Here is a 12,961-nt window from a genome sequence, read left to right as displayed (position 1 = left end):
TAAGAACACTCAACCAAATAGGAATAGACAGGGCTTAATTAAAATTGATACAAGCCATATATGACAAACCCACAGCAAATATTATACTGAATGGGGAAAAATTGAAAGCATTCCCACTTAGAACTAGAACAAAGCAAGGTTTCCCACTATCTCCACTTCTATTAAACATAGTGCTGGGAGTCCTTGCTGCAACAATCAGATTCTGGGGAGGGGGGGACCCATTCTTAGGGATGTGGTGAGCATTTTGGAGGGAAAGAGCATAGCTCTAACCCTTCTTAGGGAGAGGCAAAGATATACGATGTAACCAAAATGTTAAAAAAAACAAACAAACAAAAAACAAAACAAATAGTTTTAGCATGTGGTAGGCAGGCAGGAGAGGGGAGGAGGAAAGGGATGTATGCTTCCATAACGTGTGTGATGCACACCACCGGGGGATTGGACATATCGGGGGGAGGGAGAGGGCAGGGGCAATATGTGTAACACTAACAATATTTGTACCTTCATAATATGATGAAATAAAAGAAAAAAAGAAAGAGAGAGGAATTAAGGGCATCCAAATGGGAGCAGAAGGGATCAAACTCTCACTCTTTGCTGATGACATGATATTATACCTACAAAACCCCAAGGATTCAACCAAGAGACTCCTTGAATTGATAAATGAATTTAGTAAAGTCTCAAGATACAAAATCAATACACACAAATCAGAGGAATTCATATACGCCAACAACAGTAAAAGTGAGAACCAAATCAAAGACTCAATTCCCTTCAAAATAGCAACAACAAAAATAAAGTACCTAGGAATATATTCAACTAAGGAGGTAAGAGACCTATGCAGGGAGAACTATGAAACACTGAAGAAAGAAATAGCAGAGGATGTAAACAGGTGGAAGAACATGCCATGCAAATGGGTCAGCAGAATCAACATTGTTAAAATGTCTATACTACCCAAAGTGACTTACAGAGTCAATGCAATCCCTATTAAAATACCATCATCATTTTTCACAGATACAGAAAAAATAATTTTACACTTTATATGGAATCAGAGAAGACCCCGTATAGCAATATCAATCCTAGGCAATAAAAACAAAATAGGAGGTATCAATTTACCAGATTTCAAACTATACTATAAAGCTATAATAATTTAAACAGCTTGGTATTAGCACAGGAACAGGGATATTGAACAGCGGAACAGAACAGAGAACCCAGATATAAAACCATCTACATATAACCATCTAATCTTCGATTAAGCAGGCAAAAACATACACTGGAAAAAATAATCCTTATTCAATAAATGGTGCTGGGAAAACTAGATAACCACATGTAGAAGACTGAAACTGGACCCATACCTTTCACCTCTCACAAAAATCAACTCACGCTGGGTAACAGACTTGGACTTTAGGTGTAAAACTGTTAGAATTCTAGAGGAAAATGTTAGAAATACTCTTCTAGACATTGGCCTAGGCAAAGAACTTATGAAGAAGACCCCAAAGAAAATCACAGCAGCAACAAAAATAAATAAATGGGACCTTATCAAATTCAAAACCTTCTGCAAATCCAGAGAAACTATCAAGAGAGCAAACAGACAATGCAAAGAATGCGATAAAATTTTTATAAGCTGCACATTCAATAAAGGGCTGATAACTAGAATCTATTTAGAACTTAGGAAAATAAGCAAGAAAAAATCAAACAACCCTATCAAAAAGTGGACAAATGACATGAACAGAAACTTTTCAAAAGAAGACAGAATAATGGCCAACAAACATATGAAAAAATGCTCAACATCTCTAATCATCAGAGAAATGCAAATCAAAACCACAATGAGATATCACTTATCACCAGTAAGAATGGCCTTTATCAAAAAGTCCCCAAACAATAAATGTTGATGGCCGGGCATGGTGGCTCACGCCTGTAATCCTTGCACTCTGGGAGGCCGAGGAGGACGGATTGCTCGAGGTCTGGAGTTTGAAACTAGCCTGAGCAAGAGCATGACCCCGTCTCTACTATAAATAGAAAGAAATTAATTGGCCAACTAATATATATAGAAAAAAATTAGAGGGGCATGATGGCGCATGCCTGAAGTCCCAGCTATTTGGGAGGCTGAGGCAGTAGGATCACTTGAGCCCAGGAGTTTGAGGTTGCTGACGTCACGGCACTCACTCTAGCCAGGGCAACAGAGTTAGACTCTGTCTCAAAAAAAAACCACAAAAAACAAAAAACAATAAATGTTGCCATGGATGCGGAGAGATAGGAACACTCCTATACTTCTGTTGGGACCTCAAACTAGTTCAACCTCTGTGGAAAGCATTATGGAGATACCTTAAAATGATACAAGTAGATCTACCATTTGAGCCTGCAATTCCATTATTGGACATCGACCCAAAAGATCAAATGACAATCTACAAAAAAGACACCTGCACTCGAATGTTTACAGCAGGAAAATTCACAATTGCAGAGTTGTGGAAACACTCCAAGTGTCCCTCAATCCATGAGTGGATTAATAAAATGTGGTGTATGTACACCATGGAGTACTATTCAGCTTTAAGAAACAATGGTGATATAGCACCTCTTGTATTTTCCTGGATAGAGCTGGAACCCATTCTACTAAGGGAAGTATCTCAATAATGGATAAACAAGCACCACATGTACTCACCAGCAAATTGGTATTAATGGACCAACACCTACATGGACATATAGGAATAACATTTATCGGGTGTCGGGCAGCTGGGAGGGGGGAGGAGGCGATGGGTATATACAAACATAATGAGTGAGATGTGCAACGTTTGGGTGATGGTCACGCTTGAAGCTCTGACTCAAGGGGGTAGGGAGGCATGGGCAATATATATAACCTTAACATTTGTACCTCCATACTATGTTGAAATAAAAAAAAAAAGATTCAGTGTGATACATGATCCCCTGGGACTGTGATTTAAACTAAAGCAGCTCAATAAAGTTAGTTGTCTCACAAAAAAGAGAAAGGAAAAAAAAAAAGAAAGTAGTCAAATTCACTGAAACAGAATGTAGAATGGTGGTTACCTAAGGCTGGGGAGGGGAGAAAATGGGAAATTGTTGCTTAGTGGGTATAGAGTTTCAGTTTTACAATATTAGAAAGTTCCAGATATCTGTTACACAGTGTGATTGTTAAAACTACTAAAGTGTACATTTAAAAATGATTCAGATGATCGATTTTATGACATGTGTTTTTACCATAATAACAAAATTAAATCTATGTCTAATTGTAGAAACTTGTGCTTTTTTTCATGCTAGCCCAGGCTGAATTCTATTCACAAGGGGCACAGGAACCAAGATTAAGAGACTGATTTGATTCACTATTACTTGGTGTTTCTTTGCCAGAACTAACTAGTTTGGCTATCATAGGCTATTGGTAAAAGAATAAATATCTATTCATTGTATTTTTTTGGAAATATTTTTCTTAAAATACATTGAATGTATTAATACATAAGAATGTACATAAATATAATGAGTAGGATAAATAATACGTAGATACTCGCATTAGAATTAATCAATTTTTAAAAAGTACACTAATTCTACCAGTAATTTATCAACTAAGAATTTGTAACATATTTATTAACTTTAACATATTATGAACTTTAAAATATTTATGATACATTTACATGGTGGAAATGTATCACAAATATTGTAATCTAGCATAGCTCATAGGAGTAAACCAAAGAAGTTATACACTGATTTAAAAATAAAAGTAGCTCACTGGAATAAACCAAAGAAGTTATATACTGATTTAAAAATAAAAGTACAGGCTGTCAAGATGTCCAAGTAGAGACACAACTTGTCACATTGTCCCAGCAGAAGAGTAGAGGGCTGTACTGAGGAGAGCAGAGAACAATTACTGCTCCAATGTGGACCAAGGGGAGAGACAGCAGATGCGTCTGGGGACTCCACTGACAGGTGCTGTGTAGCTGAGAGAAGGATAGTGAAGAGAGATTGGCATTGTGACCCAAATCCAGGGAGGCCTGGAAGCCAGTGAAAGGGTAAGGAGGTCTCCCCTCCACCACCTGGGTGCCTCTGACCAGTAGCAGAAAACAGGGCTCTCATCCTGAGGGGGAGTGCCATGAGGGATCAGAGAGCCAGCATGCTTGCATCTAAATGCCTCCCCCCTCTGCACCGCCTCCATTTCTGGCATCCCAGGAAGTAATTTTGGCTCAAGCCAGCTTGTAGCCATGTCCCCGCCTCTCCTTCCATAGTAACCATGAACATGTTCTGCACTGAGAGGCCTGTCTTTCAGAAACAGGTACAAGTTCCCAACCAAATCCACCTCAGGGAGCAGAACCACTGCAGTGGTGCTGCCGGATGGCCCTCTGGCAGCTTAGATGAGTGGGAGGTATGGGGTGTCTCCGAGACAAAAGAGCAGTGCAGGAAGACCACAGCCCCTCCCACCACCATAGTGGCTGCTAAACTGCTCGGTGCTGAGAGTCTTGCTTCTCAGCAATGGGAGTGCATTCCTGGATAAGCCACTGGGGCAGCTGCAGTCTGTGACCTTCCTATCCACAGGCATTTGGCAGGATAACTCGCTGGTGGCTCAGACAGGTGGGCCAAATCTGGTGCCACTCGGTGGTGAGAGTGGGGTGGGGAGATGTAGGAGGGAGCTCATGGTTCCAGGCTTCGGTGGTGAGAGAGTCCTCATGGCCCTATCCAACAGGAGGGTGTGCATGGGCACAGAGGAGCACGGTGTCTGTGAGTGTACACCCCATCCCCCACCCTGGTTGGAGAACTACCATATTGGAGAAATCTCTGGCACTAAGACAGAATTAGTTTAGCCCCTGGTTCCCATGGCAAATGAATGCCTCAGGCATGTCGGCTGAACCAGAACAGTGGCCTTCCCATCACTCACTACAATAGGGAATGCCACTTGATTCACAAGACTCATGAGTTGCTGCTTGTTCTCCGGTGGGAGTGTGCCCATGATGGAAACCTTGGCAGATAGTAGTGGAACAGGGGTGAACAATTGGGGATCTCCCTTCCCACCAGCATCACATGGAGACACACATAAGTGAGTCAGACACATGAACTGTGGGCTACCTCAAGAGCTGGTTTTGGCTGAAGAGGGAACCCATGTTGACTGATCAAAGGGGAGAGGGCTGTGGAGTTCTGGGGACAAAATAGATAAGCCGCACATCCCACCCCTCATAGAAAGCTGGCTAGTTGGCAGGGATAGAAAAAGCCTGGCTAGGGGCCTTAAGTAATCACATTATTAGGCCTCTCTCCTTGGGAGCCACTCTCCAGAGTTTGAGAGATTGCTCAGAATCCCATATAATTGGCTACTCTTAGCCGCCAGATAAGCAAACTCTGATCCCCACTGAGGCTTAGCAAAACCCTGCAGGCTTTCACATTCCAGCCACGATCTGTCTTGTTCCTCCTCCCATTTCAGAGAGAGTAGGGACCAAGCAATCCCTTTGGAGCTGCAGGGTCCCTCCTAAAACTTGTGGCAATCATGTGCCCCACCTGGGGGACCAGAGCTTACCACAGGCACAAAAGATTACCTCAGCAGGTGACTCCTCCATGCAAACTACAATCAATGACAGGGGAACAACCCAATAGCTAAACATAGTGCCTTCCAACTCAAACAATTAAGGAGCAGTGGCTTCATACCCTCAATAACAATCCACCAGCTTGGAGATTAAGCTGCGGGATCAAATTCACTATGCTCCATTGGGAAGAGGTGAAGACAACAGGTCAGAAGTAACCAAAGAGGTTCATCAAACCTGCTGAAACACCCCAAAGACTAGCATTTCTCAAGACCAGCATTTCTGTAGCTGACATAATCAGGGATTGATCTTTGGAGACTCAGAGACAAGGCCGTAAGCCAGCCCTAGAACCCCAGGTCTCAATTAACAGCCCAGATAAAACGTAACTAGTGAAAGAACTACAGAAACATGAAAAATCAGAGTGAAGGACACCCACAAAACAAATAAATACCTATTTACCAATGGATACCAACCTAAATGAAATGCTTAAAATGACAGATGAAGAATTTCAAATATGGATTATAAGAAAGCTCAATGAAATAGAAGATAGAATAGAAATGCAATACAAAGAAGTCACAAAAACAATGCAGGAAATGAATGAAAACTTCTCTAAAAGTTGAAGTATTAAAGAAAAACCAAACAAATGAAAAATTCATTGAAGGAATTACAAAACAGAGGAAACCCTTAAGAATGGGCTAGATCATGCAGAATAAATAATCCCACAGCTTGATGATAACACCTATGAGCTAAATAAACCAGCTGAAGAGAAAGAACAGAGTAATGAGAGGAATGAACGAGAAATGTGGTATTATGTAAAGAGGCCAAACATTATAATCATAGGCATCCCTGAGGGCAAAGAAGAGAATACACAAAGTTTGGATAATATATTTGAGGGAATAATGGGAGAAAATTCCCCTGGCCTCGGTAGAAATCTGTATACCCAGGTATAAGAAGAACACAGGAAGCCTGGGAGATTCATCATAAAGAGACAATCACCACAACATATAGTCAGTAGGCTGGACAAAGTAAACATAAAAGAGGCAATCCTACAAGAAGGAAGGTGAAAACAGCAGGTAACTTACAAATGGAAACATATCAGACTATCTACAGACTTCTTAACTTAAACCTTACATGACAAAAGAGACTGGGGAACAATCCTCAGTCTTCTAAAGCAGAATAATGGGCATACTAGAATTCTGTATCCTGCAAAAGTAAGTTTCCTATATGAGGAATAAATCAAGACTTTTCCAGACAAGGAATCACTGAGGGAATTTGTGAAGACCAGACCTGCCCTGGAGGAAGTACTCAGGCCTGCATTATCCACTGAGCAGCAAAATAGAGACCAACCAGTATAAATCATCCAAAAGCTAAAGTTCAGAGCCCAGATATCATAATGGCTCAAGAGGTAAAACAAAGCAATAAGGTACCCAACAGGATGAATAGAAATCCACCCCACATATTAGTTCTTTCAATAAATATGAATAACTTTAAGTCCCCACTTGAGAAGCGTAGGCTGGTTGAATGGATAATATATATATTACATATATATTATATAATACATATATATATATGCCAAGTATCTTCTGTGTCCAGGAAACACATCTAACCCACAAGGACTCATTTAGCTTCAAGGTGAAAGTATGGAAAACAATATTCTATGCAATGGAAACCAAAAGAAAGCTTTTATAGCCTTTTTTATAGCAGATAACATAGACTTCAAATTAACAAAAGTAAAGAAAGGCAAATATATTCACCATATAATGGTGAAGGGAATAATTCAACAAGAAGACTTAATAATCTTAAATATTTATGCACCTAACACAGGAACACACAGATACATAACACAAATCTTACTTTTCCTAAAAAAAAAAGATAAACAGCAGTGCCATAATAGCAAAGAAATTTAACACCCCACTGACAGAACTGGACAGATCCTCCAAACAGTAAACAAGTGAAGGAACAGTGGACTTAAACAGAACTCTAGAGAAACATGGGCACAAAAACCATTTATAGAACATTATACCCTAAAATCCTAAAATTACTGAATATATGTTCTCATTAGCTCATGGAACTTTCTCTAACAATGATTACATCCTAGGTCACAAATTTTTTTAAAAAAATAGAAATTATACCATGTATCTTCTTAGATCACAGTGTAATAAAATTAGATATCAATTCCAACAGAAATACTCAACTCTATACAAAGTCATGAGAGTGAAACAACCTATTGCTGAATGATAGTTGGGTCAAGAAAGAGATGAAGATTGAAATCAAAAGATTCTTTGAACTAAATGATAATGGCGACACAAGTTATCAAAATCAGTGGGATAAAGCAAAAGCAGTCCTGAGAGGAAAACTCATATAATTAAAGGACAGAAGGATCACAAATCAACAATCTAATGAACCATTTCAAGGAATTGGAAAAGGAAGAGTAAACCAATCCCAAACCAAACACAAAGAAAAGAAATAACCAAGATCAGAGCAGAACTAAAAGAAAGCGAGAACAAAATAATTACATAGAAAATTAATGAAACAAAAAGTTGGTTCTTTGAAAATATAAACAAAATTCACAGGCCTCATGCTAGATTAACCAGAAACAGAAAAGAAAGGACTCTAATAAGCTCAATCAGAAATGAAAAGGAGAAATCACAAATAATATCATGGAAGTACAAAATATCATCTCTGAATGCTATAAAAATCGCTATGCTAGGCCGGGCGCTGTGGCTCACGCCTGTAATCCTAGCTCTTGGGAGGCCGAGGCAGGCGGATTGCTCAAGGTCAGGAGTTCAAAACCAGCCTGAGCAAGAGCGAGACCCCGTCTCTACTATAAACAGAAAGAAATTAATTGGCCAACTGATATATATATATAAAAAAATTAGCCGGGCATAGTGGCACATGCCTGTAGTCCCAGCTACTCGGGAGGCTGAGGCAGAAGGATCACTCGAGCCCAGGAGTTTGAGGTTGCTGTGAGCTAGGCTGACGCCACGGCACTCACTCTAGCCTGGGCAACAAAGTGAGACTCTGTCTCAAAAAAAAAAAAAAAAAAAATCGTTATGCTCATAAATTGGAAAATGTGGAGGAAATGGACAAATTCCTAGAAACAAACAACTTCCCTAGGCTCAATGAAGAAGATAGAATTCATGAACACAACGATAACAAACACTGAAATTGAAATATCAATAAAAAATCTTCTAATAAAAAAGTAACCAACAAGCACATGAAAAAATGCTCAACAACTGTAATCATCAGGGAAATGGAAATCAAAAATCACAATGAGATACCACCTAACTCCAGTGAGAATGGCTCTTATTAAAAAGTCCCCAAACAACAGATTTTGGCATGGATGTGGAGAGAAAGGAACACTTATACACTTTTGGTGGGACTATGAACTAGTGCAACCCGTATGGAAAATAGTAAGGAGATTCCTCAAAGAAGTACAAGTTGACCTACCATTTGATCCAGCAAACCCATTACTGTGTATTTACCCAAAGGAATAGAATTCATTTTATCAAAAAGACATCTGTACTCAAATATTTATAGCTGTACAATTCATAATTGTAAAGATGTTGAAACAACCCAAGTGCCCATCAATATGAGTGGATTAATAAAATGTGGTATTTGTATACCATGGAGTACTACTCAGCCATAAAAATGATGATCTATTATCTTTTGTAACTATCTGGCTGGAACTGGAGAGCATTCTTCTAAGTGCAGTATTACAAGAATGAGAAAACAAACACCACATGTACTCAATACTAAATTGGAACTAATCAATCAACACTTATGTGCAAATATGGACATAAAACTCAAGGGAAATCAAGTAGGTGGGGGAGGAGGGGATGGGTAAATTCACGGGTATAATGTACACTGTCTGAGTGAAGGGCACACTTATAACTTTGACTCAAACTGTACGAAAGCAAATTATGTAACCAAAACATATGTACCCCCGTAATATTCTGAAATAAAAAAAAGAATGATAGCAATGCTTTCCTACAAAACTCTCTAAAGGTAGAATGAAACAACAATAAGATTTAAGTAAAGAATTGTGCACTTGCACTGTCATTTTGTTATAGCGTGCTTGTCTGATGTTAGAAAATCTCACTTTAGAAGAAATCAAACTTTCTGTTGCCATTTGGAAATGTAATCTTGATCAGAACTAACATAAGCCATTTCCTAATAGCCAAGATGATTTTTACTTGATAAATTTAGAAACAAGTTATTTACAATTATTTTTTTAAGATAGTGGTTTAAAAACACACTCCATATCTATTTTTCCATTTCCAAGAATAAATGCTTCCATTTTAGAATAAAGAATATAATTTAAAATAAAAATTAAAAAATAAAAGTACAGCAGTGTATCCTACATATAAAGGCTTTAGTTTTCAAATGAATTTTTGAAGCGAATTCTCTTCTTTTAAAAGAATAATATTAGTTGCATTGAGAATCACTATATTCATTTCATTTTGACAGATCCAGTGTTTGATTTGTATTTTGTGTTATGTTTGACTTGTTATCCTATGGGAGAGAGATATAGACAACCCTTGCACTGAGTCTTCCTATTTTCCCTTTATGAATAATATCATTTCAGCAGTCTGTAAGAAAATGAGAAAGTTTTCAAAATGGTCTTTGCCGGTCATTTATTTAACTGAATTCCACACATATGTATTGCCCACTTTAACAAACTTAATAGACATAAATATATTTTTTTAAGACTGGTCAGTCAATCAGTAACTACTCACTTTACAAAGAGTTTCATCCTAAATTAAATACTTCCCTGGTAAATTTTAACAAGAATTAAATTTCATTTTATACAAGTTCTCAGTAAGATGTTTATTATATTGCTAATGTCCTCAGCCAAATACCACTGGAAATATAGCTATAAATAAAAATAGTCAGTTTATTACTTATTGCAGTGTTTTTGGTAAGATGCTATTAGGAATCACTTTTCATAGTATTTGGACTTTGGTTCATTGATATTGTGGAGGGTCTAAAAAAGAAGGGGCTTGATTTGGATTGAGTGCTGTCAGGAAGTGGGAGCAATTCCGTGGCTGAGCATCTTAATAAATCATATATATAGAGAGAACAGATGAGAGTGAGAATATAGTTGTAACTTATTAAGAATTAGCAGTAACTCAGTTTAGTTTAGATGTCAAAAGCTTTGGGTAGAAAGTGAAAACTTTTATACTTTAACATATTAAAGATGAGGAGTGACTGGACAATTTTAAGTATTGAAATGGTATATCCAGATTTGATTTAAGAATAATAGAGATTAGAGGTGATAAAAGCTAGAGGCAATGAAAAATTAGTAGGTAGCTCTGATACTTCAGATTTTGAGGGTTTGAATTGATTGAGGAAGTGACCATAAAAATGAAAAAGTGGAGACACATCTGAAAATTATTTGGGAGGTAAAATCTATAGCACTTGATAACTAATTATATATTTTTTGGGGAGAAGGAGAAATCCAAGGATAACTCTAAGATTTCTTTATCATTATCTGAGAATGAGAATATGAGAAAAAGCCAAGGGGTTTTGGAGGAGAGTGGTGGATAGAGGGATGGAGACATTGACTCACTTTTGAACATGTTTTATGTGCCTAAAGAACACCCAAATGGAATTATACTGATAGAAATATAAGACTCAGGGAAAAAGAGTCAGTCCTAGAGGTAATGATTAAATGATCATGACATTGTATGATGCAATAGTTTTTATTTATCAACTTGGCTGGCCCACAAGGTGTCCAGACATAGTCAAACATCATTCTGAGTGTTTCTATGAAGATATTTTTGGATGAAATGAGCATTTAAATCCATGGTTTTTGAGTAAAACAGATTGCCTTCTATAATGTGGGTGGGCCTCATTCAGTTGAAGACCTAAATAGAAAATATAAGAGAGAATTTTCCATCAGACCGACTTCAGACATTTTCTGTAACACCAGCTCTTCCTGATTCTATAGCAGATGGCCTTCAGACTAGAACCACAGGATTGATTCCCCTGTGTCTCCAGCCTGCTGGCCCACCCTTTAGAATTTGGACTTGCCAGCCTCCATTATCACATGATCCAATGCCTTGTGATAAATCTATTCATTTGCGCACACACACACACACACACACACACACACACACACACACACATCCTATTAGTTCTGTTTCCCTGGAGGACCTTGATTAATGCATATAAGTAGGAATGGTTTGCCATTACCTAGGGACAAAATGTAAGTAAAATAAGCAAAAAAGATAAAATGTTTAGAAAGTGGATGGAGTAAGTAGATTGATGGAAAAAAGACTAAGAAGGGATGTTAAGAAAGATAGGAAGGGAAACAGCAAAAAAGAAAAAAATATTCCAGTTAGAGCTGATAAGAGAGTTTCAAAAAGTGAATGGTGCCCAAGTGGGTTGGGGAAATAAGAGGTAAAAGTAAATGTAAAAAGACAGGGTCACACTGTATTTTATGAGCTGGTATAATGGAAGATATGACAATAATACCTTATCTTTGTAGAGTACTTCATCATCTACAAACCCCTTTTACATATTTATTTATTTCATTTAATCCTCACAACACACTGTGAGGGGGGAGGTATAGTTATTCTCATTTTGCATTTCAGGAACCGAAAACTTGAACAAGCTTCCCAAAGATTTACTTTTTAAATGTCAAAGTCAGTAAAAAACCATCTAGGCCTGCTAACTACTAGTGTAAATCAATTTACAATACCATAAGGAACTTCACTCAAGCTACATAAAATTCTAGTGAGCCTAGACACATATGGGCAAAAATCTTGATTGTCCTTGACATCAATATCAGAAGTCAAGACCTGGAAAATGGGCTACACATCTACTTGCCATCAAATTGGTACTGACAGACTGAAACTATGGTGCTCAAAAAATTGTAGTGTTCAACAGGGATTTGAGGGGGGTGGGGAGACCCACATCTTAAGGATGTGATGAGCATTGTAGGGGGAATGGATTATCTCTATCCCTTTTTAGGGAGAGGCAAAGAAACACACTGTAACCAAAATGTCTAAAAAAAAATTGTTAATGGGAGGTGAATAGGTGGAAGGGGGGAGAAGGGGAAGGGTACGCACTTTCATGGTAGGTGCAGGGTGCACCACTTGGACACTGGACACGCTTGAAGCTCTGACATAGCAGGGTGGGGGGGCAGGGGCAAGAGACGTAACCCTAACAATATTTGTACCCACAGAATTTGAGATAAAAAATAAAATAAAATAAAAAATAAAAAAAAGAAATGCAAAAAATAAAATATATATATATATATATATATATATATCAGAAGTCAGGTACTTACCCAAATATCCTTGACTTTAATAATCCATTATGGAGGTGTCATTCTTTAATATAAACCTTTGTGGGAGATACTCATATTTTTGTTCTCTACCACCTTGTAGGGTAATTAAATTCAATACATTGATTGCCATTTTGCATCCAGCCACACTTTCTTCTAAAATAAT

Source organism: Microcebus murinus, chromosome X (genome assembly GCF_040939455.1).
Source record: "Microcebus murinus isolate Inina chromosome X, M.murinus_Inina_mat1.0, whole genome shotgun sequence".
NCBI classification, from domain to species: Eukaryota; Metazoa; Chordata; class Mammalia; order Primates; family Cheirogaleidae; genus Microcebus; species Microcebus murinus.
The sequence above is the reverse complement of the archived record's forward strand: the minus strand, read 5'-3'. Positions refer to the sequence as shown.